The 11,712-nt window shown below is 41.7% G+C and overlaps 1 long non-coding RNA gene across 2 annotated transcripts in view; it reads right to left on the reverse strand.

Moving 5' to 3' along the window:
• The window catches only part of LOC133089803 (uncharacterized), a 62,147-nt gene extending 51,615 nt beyond the window's left edge, over positions 1-10,532 (reverse strand). For both annotated transcript variants that reach the window (XR_009700745.1, XR_009700744.1), the window contains exon 1: positions 10,429-10,532. This is a non-coding gene — a long non-coding RNA (uncharacterized LOC133089803). The remainder of the gene's footprint in view (positions 1-10,428) is intronic.
• Positions 10,533-11,712: the final 1,180 nt, after the last annotated feature.

The raw sequence follows: 11,712 nt of genomic DNA on the forward strand, positions 1-11,712 counted from the left end.
ACAGGCCTGGGATGAGGCTAAGCTGACAGAGGAGGGTCAAGAGGTGGAAAAGAGCTGCAGAGGAAAGGAGCCCAGCAAATTCTTGCAAGGGCAGTTGGGAGAGGGGCATTTTCTCCTTAGGTGGCCTCTGCCACACGGTCACTGTGCCCCAGCCCATCCGGCATAGGCATATCGGGGCTCTCTGGGGCCTGTGCTGGAGATGTGAGTAGTGAGACAGAAGAGCCTGGAAGGTCCTCTGCTATCTCGGGGACTCTGCCATAGACTGGCTCCCCTAAACCTCCAGGGTGTGCAGTGACCACGAGAGAGATCATGCACCTCTGGCCTCACGCTGGCCCTATCTGTAGGAGTGAACCTGGAGTTGGAGGCATTAAAGTACAGACTCTGTTTCACAAATCATGCCCTTGTGGATCCTTCCCCACACATATGTCAACAAAACAGTGCCTTAAAAAAGAGTTCCTGGGGGAGGGGGGAGGGGGAGGGATGGGGTGGGAGGTAGGGGTTAGCATATGTAAGCAATTATATATAGAATGCATAAACAATAAGGTCCTGCTGTATAGCACAGAGAACTATATTCAGTATCCTATGAGAAACCATAAGGGAAAAGAATATTAAAAAAAGAATGTGTATATATATGTATAACTGAATCACTTTGCTGTATAGCAGAAATTAATGCAACATTGTAAATCAACTATACTTCAATTAAAAAAAAAAGGGTTACTTATAATACAGTTGACCCTTGAACAACATGGGTTTGAACTGCACAGTCTACTTATAGGCAGATTTTTTTCAACAGTAAATACTACTTTACTGCACGATCTGCAGTTGATTAAATCATTGTTGATCAGGAGAAACTATGTACTCAGAGGGCCGACTTTAAGTTCCAGCCCTTGTGTGGTTCAAGGCTCAAATGTAATAACAATGGCTACCATTGCTGGAGAGTTTAGCATGTGCCAAGGCACGGTACTTGTACCTGAGGGCCACATATCCACACCTCATTTAGTCCCCATTATACCGCTATGAGGTAAGTCCTATTATTGTTTTGCAGATGGGGAAATGGGCTCAGGAGGGTCAAGTAACTTGCTACGGTCAAACAGCCAGCAAATGGCAGAACCAGAAATCCAGCTGAAGCAGTTCAGTGCTCGAGTCTGAGCTTTTAATGAGAAGAAACAAAGAATGCTTTGGAGTTGCTATCCGAAAGGAAATACTGCATTTTTGACAGAAGTGAAATATGTGCTATTTGCTCCCTTTCTTGGTGAGCTGACACCAACTTGAAACATTTGCTCCCCCCAGCAGCATCTGTTTTGGTTCTCCAAGGACATGGATTCACTCTGTGGAGCCTCTCTCTGTGAGAGGCCAAAGTTCCTTATAGCTTCTGGGATCACAAAACCCTTTCCAAGAAGATCCCTCAGGCCCAGCCCCCTAAAAACTATGTAATAAATTTACCATCAAAACAATCTCACTTGGTCCCTCTGAGACCATTATGCTACAAACAAAGGTAACACGATATTCCAATAAATATTTCTCCTGTGAAGTCATTAGGGTTTTTTCTCTCATACACTAAACTGTATTCTTCAAATTTAATATAATTTCATAGTTCCCCTAAATCATTCATGGATATATATGTACAACATTCAAGTGTTCCGCATCCTGTCATTTGAATAAGAATGATTATCAAAGTTTAGGCTGAGTCTAAAATGCAAAAGCATTTTACTGTTTTTATTATTAAAAATGCCGTAATGAAATATTTTAAAATGTTATAGCAATTATGTTTTCATTGCACAAAACTGCATTGTCAACTATGCCACATTAAAATGTTAAATCACTATTTTAATATCAAATTACAGAAAAAGAGAGAGAGAAACTACTAAAATTCATCTTCTGTACACTGTCTTCCTCTGCAAAATTCTAGTACACGTGGTCTGTCATGGCTGAGATGTGCTGCATCATACAGCAAACACCATGGATTCTGGAGGCCCCAGAGTTGAAATAATGAGGAGGTTTAGGGAATGTGTGATTCTTCATCATTTTAAAACACTGGGATATTAGGAGCTTGGGATTAACATATACACACTACTATATATAAAATAGGTAACCAACAAGGACCTACTGTATAGCACAGGGAGCTCTACCTAATATTCTGTAATAACCTATATGGGAAAAGAATCTGAAAAAGAATGAATATATGTATATGTATAACTGAATCACTTTGCTGTACACCTGAAACTAACACAACATTTGTAAATCAACTATACTCCGATAAATAAATAAATACCCCCCCCAAATAAATAAACACTGGGATAATTAGCTATTTTTCTGAGTTCCCAAACCCAAGCCTGCAGGACATACTGGAAAGTGAGCAGAGCCTGAACAGCTGGGCTTGCAGAAATGAGATGATTCACGGAACCCATTCTGCAGGTTGTGTGCTTCGGGCATCGATGCCGTGGTCCCCCCTCATCCAGCCAGGCCAGTGTACCGGGCTCTCACCAGGGGAGGTAACGGCAGAATATTAGGGCAGCTCTTGATGAGAGATGCTACACTCAGGCTCTTGCCTGCGTGGTTCTCACGATATTATCTATAAAACTGAGCTATCTGTCTGGATCACACAGAATATAGTCATTTCACGGAGGACTTTGACCTGGAACTTTGTCTCATTAGGTGATTAAAAAACAAAAAGTACATTTTTAATAGATTTCATGAGGAGCTGGTTGTATGTGACTCTGGTTGCTTATGGGAAACTGCCACATGAGGTCCACCCTGGGTCAATAACTCACTTTTAAGTCCTTGAATTTACATGGTCTTATTTTCTATGCAGTTTTAAAAACTGGGCTTGTTATCATCAAAACTCAAAATCATCTGAATAATACCAATAGGTTATGTTATAAACAAACTGCAGTATTAATGGAGATTTTGAGTCAGAAACTAGTTATCTTATGGGTGCTTAGTAAATACTTGACTCATTGATTCATACTGGTGTTATTTACATTAATACATAAAATCAGCCTTGAGGGATACTACAGATTCAAACCACAAAACCTAAAGGAAATTTATTAAGATAAATTCACTTGTAGTGAATTCACTTGTAGTGAAGAAGGAACTCCTTCTACATCTCTTTCCTACCCTCCCTACTCTATATTAACATCTTTGTTTAGTTCCTTTGTATAGTGTCTTAGCTTTGATTCCTCAGGAAACAGACAGAGATGAAGATATGTGTGTAATTTTATGAGGGAAAGCAGAATGGGCAGAAGGGCAAGTTGAGCTATTGGTGCGGCTGGAACAAGGCTTCAGCCAATCCCACCGCGAGTCTGAAAGTGGATGGTCCCTCAGGCCACCAAACTGAGGCAAGGGAGCCAGGACTTGGTACCACCTCATTAACCAGTCACTGGATGTGGGCTACCCCTGTGAAAGAAACATAACTTAGGGCAAGACAGTGCCTTTTGGCTATGGGCAATTGCTGGGGAGGGACTCAGCTGTGAGTGGTAAACACGTAACACCCTGATAGCTGGGGAAGTAAGTGCCTTGGTCCTGTCCATGGAATTTGGGTGGCACACCATAGTGCCCACTATACTGGGTAACACTACAAAGTCACCATGTGGGAACTAAACTCAGCCTCCTATTAACAAGTTAAATTTTCCTTCTTACTTTCCTCTCTTTGTTATCAGCATCACCATTTTTCCTTACCCAAGGTAGCAGAAAAGAAATCTGAAGATTTCTAAAAATTGCCTTGGGTGATTTTTAACAGTCTGTCACATTTAATTTCCAGCATATTTATCCTTTTAAACAATTTTAAATAATTCACTACAAAGTGAAATCTGGCATAGGTCCTATCTGTCTTTTACTCCCTGAATTACTGAAGAAGCCAAGACAACAGATTTCTAGGCAGTTTCTAGGGCTAGGGTTGGGGACTGGTGGTATAACTAAGGAACGAGGAAGTGGCTGTCTCTTCTTCCTACTTCAGAGAAGAAAGCTTGAGTCATTGGTCGGGCAAATAAATTCTCCACTATTCTCTGGAAGTCCTACTCTGTCTATAAGAATGCAAATGAATGACCTTGACAAAGAATGTTATTTCATGTAAACAAATGTTTTTTCACATGAGCTAAATGTTTTCAGAGATTGAGGTTAAAAAAAAAATCTACCTAGTATTTGTGGGCACAACTTCACCTTCCACTAGTATAACTATGCTGTCAAAGACCTAGCTGCCACTCCAAACACTGTCCTCAAAGTACTTGCAGAGAAACACAAGGGATATTAAATTATCATGTAATTAAATTAAATTATCACTTTGCAATCCCACCAATAAGGCTGAGATGGCACTTCTGTTATGAATCCTTGCTTGCAAATCCTTTTACTCTGAGATGAGAACTCCTTCCTGGCAGAAGCAGTTTCAGCTTAAAGGTGAAGTTGTGGATTAGATGATTGTACAAGGGTTCTTGCACCCAGAAGATTCTAAGGACAAAAACTAAAAGTTGTTTGTTTTTAAGATTTATGATCTTTAGTTTTGAATCATTTAACTTGTCCAAAACATGGATCTATATTGTACATATCGATGACTTATTCTAAATATAAAGCTTCTTGAAATCTTCAGAATGCTATATTTTGTTTAGTAGTAAAGTGGGATATTTTAATGTTAGGAGCTTTGGGATATGCAAAGAAAATATCTATTTCTGAGTAAATGGGCCAGAAACCATAACTGATGGTTTGAAGCAAGAACTATGGGAGCCATGAGAGTTTGTCATCTCCACACCTACTGTATGCACAGCCCTTACGAGATACTATAATGACGACGAGCACAGTGCAGGGGAAAAACATGATCTCAGATTTCTAACAATATAAAAAGGAAAACAGGGCAGGGAAACACTTGGGGCTCAGTTTTCCTCTTTAAATCCATGAGGTTTCTTAAGCAAGTCCCACTGGGTATGTGGGAAAGATGAGGTTCATCCAAGAACCACCCTAAAGTCTCCGGGGCCACAAGGAGCCTGTGTGGCTGACACCGTGCCCCCAGTACACTTTAGATGTGTGTGTGTGTGTGCCTGTATAGGAAAGTGCACATTCTCAGTGCAGGAATGCCTTGCCATGAACAAGCCATATGAAAGAACGGCTTCATCTGCCCTCCCCTTATCCTTTAGACTCTCTCTGGGATCTATCTGGGGGATGCGGGTGGCCATGGATGGATGCATAGTGGCATAGTGCATGGTGGCCACACATATTGGACACAGAGAGACACGTTGGGATGATAGGCCAACATCCTTGGACTCAACAGTCTTCCCTCAGTAATGTTTTGGAGAGATCACCTAAACAAGGGGCTACTGAAAGGATGGCTTAAAGGAGAAATTCTCAAACTTTAACCTGCTTCAGAATCACCTAAAGGGTTTGTTAAAACAGATTCCTGGGCCCCACACCTAGAGTCTCTGATCCAGCATGTCTGGGGTAAAGCCTGAAAACATGCATTTCTAACAGATATCCAGGTGATGCTGATGTTGCTGGTCCAGGGATCCCACTCTAAGAGCCCATAGTATAAAGAAAAGAGTCTCCACTGTCCTCTTCTGAGGTCTTCAAATTCATTCAAGCTGCTGAGCCTGGTGGTGAGGATGACTACCAAGTGGAGGTGAGTCAATGTTCTAGGTAATGATTCTCATCCCCGCGATGAGCCAAAGATCTGAGGTGGGAGCAGGGAGTGTGGAAGAGGTCTGTATGAGGACCTTGGGAAATTAGACAAAGAGCCCATTTGCTCTTCTGCTCCTTTGTAGCAGAAGATGATACAGCCAAGTTGTACAGCTACACCTCTTGTCACAGATGCACTTGTTCTGTCTGCACGGAGAGGCATTCCTGTTCCCTTGGAGAACTGCTCTTCCCCCTTTCCAAGCATATATTTCTGGTGGGCTTAGAATCAGAGCATTATGCTCCACGACCACAGGGATGTGTGCCCTTCCCTTGGCAAATATTCGTTTGGCACATGACCAGAGCCCAGCCAATCAGAGTTCTTCCGTGGGAATTTGTAATTTTACTGGTGGGGAAAGTTCTCATTCATTTCTGGTCACAGAGCTGTAAGAATGTGTCCAAGAGCTGCTATCAGCCATACCCTCCACAGTGTAGAACAGGCAAGAGAATGAAGAAGACGAAAGCCAAAAAGAAGGAGCGGAAGAGAACCATGGTAGCAACAAGTCTCTGCCTCTAGTCACTAAGGGCTCAGAGCTATTTGGGTTCTGCAACAATTTCTTCAGTCCTGTGGTCTCTATCAGTATCTTTCTAACTTCCATACTTCTCCCATTTCTCCATCCCACCCCTGTTTGTTTGCTGTTTGATGGCTTGCTTGCTTAAAGTAATTTTAGTTGGGTTTCTGTCGCTTTTGCAAAGGAAAGAATCGTGACTAGTAACCCTCTTATAATCAAACCATCAAGGACAGAGGTGGAAGAAAGAAGGCTTGGAAGGGTTTTGGTGGTGGGATGCTCACATGTGCTGTCAGGCTCTTGTAGCTGCAAGAAACAGAGCCTCACTCAGGTCTCACAAGGATACATATGTGGAGACAAACTGGAAAGCCACCAAAAAAGGAGACAGGTCAGGGACAGCTACTCTGTAGGTCTCTCTCTCTCTCCTGGCCTCTTCTCCATGTCAACTCTTCTTCTCAGAGTGTCTGTTCCATTCTCCATTTGCTCCTCTCTGATCAACACCCTCCCACTTGTCAGTTCAAATCCCAGGAGGTCAGCTAGTGACACTGCTGTTTCCACTGTGCAGAGCTCTTTTTTCTCGGCCACTGGTGGGTGAGGCACCATCTCTGGTACCATCAGGGTATCCTCTGAACAACAATAACAAAAGCTGGGGAATTTAGGACGAAGTGGACACTCCATCATGCCCATTGTAGGAGATGTGTGTTCCAGAACACCAAGAATGAAGAGTCACAGTATGAAACATCGAGCAAATACTAAATCAAAATATTTTGCACCAGAAAATCAAAAGTGTACCAGAGAGGTGGATATGGAGAAGGCACAGAGCAAGGATTTGATGAAGTGATCTGGACTAGAGCCAAGGGCCTTAGGCCCCCGAAAAAGCAGCGAGCCCAGGGTGGACACTTTCCAGATCAGAAGTTTGAGGCCTCTCACAGCCCCAGCAGAGTCACGGGCCTCTGCTTGGCTTGACTTCCACTACTGACTGGGGGAAATTGGAGATAGTCCCACATTGTCTACACTTTCCATCATATCTCAAAGAGAGGTCACACCCTGAGAGCTCACACACACCTAGGATGGGGTCCTAGTAAGTGACCTTGGGCAAGTTTCTTCACTTCTGAAGCCTCCGTTTCCTCATCTAAAGATGACATTACCTGCTTTCATAGGGTTATTGTGAAGAGCAAATAAGACAATGCCTGTGAAACACTTAGCCTAGCTCCAGGCACAAAATGTTCGTTGATCGCCAGTTATTGCGCCATCATCATCATCATCATCATTATCCTCATTTTCATTATGACACTTTGAAGGTGAGTGAGTGTAGTATGACTCCCGGGATACATTTGTGAACAAAGCTTATCTCTTTACCTGTTTGCAGATACAAGTCATTTCTCTAACAAACACTCCCAACTTACAAATAAAATTAAAATCAGAATATATTTTAATTGCACGGCTATTTGTGTAAAGTGAACACTACTTTATACTATTTAGAAGGTCTTTATTTTAAAAAAAGAAAGAGAGGAAGGAAACAAGCAAGCAGGGAGGAAAGACAGGAAGGAAAGAAGGAGAGAAGAAAATTGCTTGTCAAAGTCCTCTTTCACTTGTGATATTGTATACTTCACTATAAGAGATGCCTATTGTTAACTGAGGTATCAGTACAACAACAACTACCAAAATACAGCCAGAAGAGATACCTAAAATCATTTCATTCTGTAATACAGAATATCTGGGTATATTTAGGTGATGTAAAATCATTCATTTGGTCTGACATTCCCCTAGTATTACCAACAGTTTACTTGAAAAGGATATGAAAAGGTTGGGAGGGTGTGGTTTAAATATAATCTGCAATTTTAAAATTTAACTTTACATATTGCCATGCTGTTTCATTATACATGCAGGAAAGGGAAGAGCAGTGTTCTTCAGACTTGAAAAAATTAATCCATGTTTCTTGGCATGGACAACCAATGTTATGTTTAAAATATACATGTATAATGTGAGACATTATCTAATAAAAGTCATGCAATCTAGCTTGTTCACTTTGTAACATATAATAACTGGAAGTTGATCAGAGAAAACTACTTCCATTTTTATTACTATATTGTTCTTATTTTTATGGACAAAATTTAAAATGTATGATAAAAATCCAATATACAGTAATTGAAACATACAGTCTGACCTCACATTGCTCTGATAAATCTGTTCATTTCTGGCCGTTTTCAGTGTTGCTATAGTGAACAGTGTTGACAAGTGGATGAAAAAAAGCTTATAAATGGAATTCTGATCATAGATAAAACTGAACATAAACTATCTCCCAACATTTCTGCATGTCGGGAGGCCCGGTTTGTGCCACAGATGGCCATCTCCCAATAATACATAAAACATTTCTTGCTGGGGCTCGGCTCACGTTGTTGAATTCACAGGTCATTTGAACAGAACAATAATTCAATTCACTTAATAATGACCTCACTGGGAACAAACACAGACACAGGATGATGCTGTTAGAAGAACAAAATCGTACTAGAGTTTTAAAAATGAAATTCTTAAAAAGCCGCCATGCTCTCTTGTCGAAATAGCACTTAAATGTATTCAGTGTTTAGCGACCAGGCAGGCTCACTGAGTTTATTTTAGTCTCTTGAATTTTACTGCAGTGTCTCTGTGCCATGTTTTCTCCGTTTTCAGGCTGGTAGCTTTCCTGGGAAGGTCAGTGGTGCCCACTGAACCCTCTATTGGGTTATTGGCTGAGCTCATTGATGAAGAAGGCTTGAGTACATCACTTTTTTCTTCTCAAATAGCTGAGATGGCAGTCAATGAAGAATGACTGCAGAAAGTTTCAGAAGGACACATGGGAATCATTTAACCAGACCAATAAAATCAGCTATTTATGTAAGTAACAGTTATTATAACCTTAACCATCCAGGCCATATTTCTGTAGAATAATTTTTAGGTTTAGGGCTGATTATATTTCTAGCTTATAAGGCTTAAATTCCAGGATTCCCTGCATTGGCAGAAATGAATGAACTGAGGAGAAATCGGAATCTAGAGTGACCTCTTTCTAGCATCTAGATGCTTGCTAACAAGATAGCATGTATTGATACCACGGGTGTACACGAGATCAGGTCTCACCTTCCAGAATTTTTAGCCATCATGTTCGTGTCTATATTAGAAAACTAAGCCCAAGTGCTACTGAAATTAGGCCCTTTACTGTCACAGTTTTAACTATTAATACCATGTTCTCCTTTGTCATCCACATTTACTATAAAAGCACACTTAACAAACAGCAGGGGCTTTAACTATGTTTTTGCTTAATATATTTCATTTAAAAGATTTTTAACTTTTAGGATTCAAATTATAAACTTGCAGAATAGAGGGATTTTGTTTTTAAAAGCAGTGAATGAAGATACATTCTATTCAAATTATTACTATTTTAATGTTGGAGAACAGGGAAAAAATTTGTGTAGGACTTCCGTCAACAATCCTATAGTTGTTTATAGTTTAGTTTTATAGTTTAATTATTTTATTCTTTATCCTCCCCCACCCCCCAACTTCTATCTCAGCAGGCTTGAAAAAACTTAATCTACTTTACCACGGAGTACTGCTTTTATGCTTGGAAAACACATTTCTTTATAGGAAATAACCCATTAGCTGATTTCTGTACCTGCCTCATCAATATCAGCTGGGAATGCCCTGTAATCGTGACAATTTATTAACCTCTGCTGTAAAAGCAGAAGAAAGAAGACTCATGCTATTTTTCCGTGAAAATGGTGGTTAGAGGAAGGGGTGTTGTAGGGGTGTGAGGGGAAAAGAAGAGAGAGTTAAAGAACCAGAGTACATTTCCAAATACACACATGTAAGTTTCTAAAGCTTACAGAGGTATCTATAATGCCAACAAGACATCCCTTTTTCCTTCCTCATCTTCCCCTCCCTCCATTTACTGATACTTCTCCCAGAAGACATAGTTATCGTCTCTAAAAGAACTTACTGTGTGAAGGAAAGAAAACACAGACAGTAAGTAAATAAATGGCAGCAGGTAATTTAGGGACCATGTTGATATTATAGGCGTTCAGAGAAATAGAGATCAGGAAAGGCTTCTTGAAGGAACTGCAAGGCATGTGACATATAATATGCTGTCTCTCAATTCCCTGTGAGGCAGAGGGGAATTTCCCTTCCTCTCCCACCCTGAGGGCTCCTTTCTCTGGCCACCTCCCGACAGGCAGGAGGTTCTTCTATGTCTACGTCCACCATTTCGGGGCAACAGCTCAGCTCCCCAGCTTACCTGAGGGCCAGCAGGGCTTGTAGAGACTGAGCAGGATGCTGAAGAGTCTATGTACCTTCTTCTCAAGGGAAAAGGAGGGTGGGGCACAGGAAGCCACACGCCTCTCTGGGTTTAGGCACTTGGAAAGGGGGAGGAAGGAAAAATCCAGCGAATGCTACTAATAATCACAATAGTAACATTTACCCAGCACTTACTGTGCAGGGAACTGTTCAAGGAATTTACATGGGTTATTAACCCAGGTGATCCTCACAACCACCCCATGAGGAAGTACTATTAATATCCCCATTTTATGGATGAGGCACAGAAAAGCTAATTAACTTGCCTAAGATCCCACGATACTTAATTGGCATAGTTTGGACTGGAGCCCAGACTCAGCTGGACTCCAGCACCTCTGCCTTTACATGGTTTACAACTCAGGCTGCACTTGAAGAGCTGTTAAACATTATTTATACCTGGGCCTCAATCTCAGAAATACGGATTTAATTGATCTGTAGTGGGGACCAGCGCAGGAGGACTTCTGAAATTTCCCCAGGTGATTCTAATGTGCAGCCAGGATTGCCAGCCATGCTATTCCACCTCTCACCACCCTGCTACCTCATTATCTCTGCACCTCTCCCCTCCTCCCTGTTACTCAGAAGATTCTACCCTGATCTTAGACTCTGCCTTGGTCCTTTTTTTTTGCCCACACAAAATGGCCCTTGAGGTGGTTGGAAAATATGTCCACAAGTTCTTTGACATTCCTTTCTTCAAAAGATGGAGCCTGACCCCCATACCCTTGAGCGCCAGCTGGATGTAAAGACTGGCTTCTAACGAATGGGATTTGGTGGAAGCAATGGTCTGTGACTTCCAAGACCAGGTCATAAAAGACATTGCAACTTCCTCCTTGTTGTCTCTCGTGAAGTGTAGATTGCTCACTCTGGGGAAAACTAGCTGCTATGCCATAAGAACGCCCAAACAGCTCTACGGAGCAGACCTCATGGCAAGGAACTGTGGATTCCTATCAACAGCCAACGAAAAACTGAGGCCTTCCAGCAAACAACCATTGAATGAGCCAAATCGGGAGTGAATCTTCCAACCCCAATGAACCCTCAAAATGACTGCAGCCCCAACTGACATCTTGAATGCCGCCTCATGAGAGACCCTGAGCTGGAACCATCCTGCTAGACTGCTCCCGGATTCCTGACCCTCAGAAACTGTGAGATAATAAACGTTCGTTGTTTTGTGCTGATAAACTGTGGGGTGGTTTGTTAATGTAGCAGGAGATAACTAATTCAGGCATCTCCC

This window comes from Eubalaena glacialis, chromosome 4, assembly GCF_028564815.1.
Source record: "Eubalaena glacialis isolate mEubGla1 chromosome 4, mEubGla1.1.hap2.+ XY, whole genome shotgun sequence".
Classification (NCBI taxonomy): Eukaryota; Metazoa; Chordata; class Mammalia; order Artiodactyla; family Balaenidae; genus Eubalaena; species Eubalaena glacialis.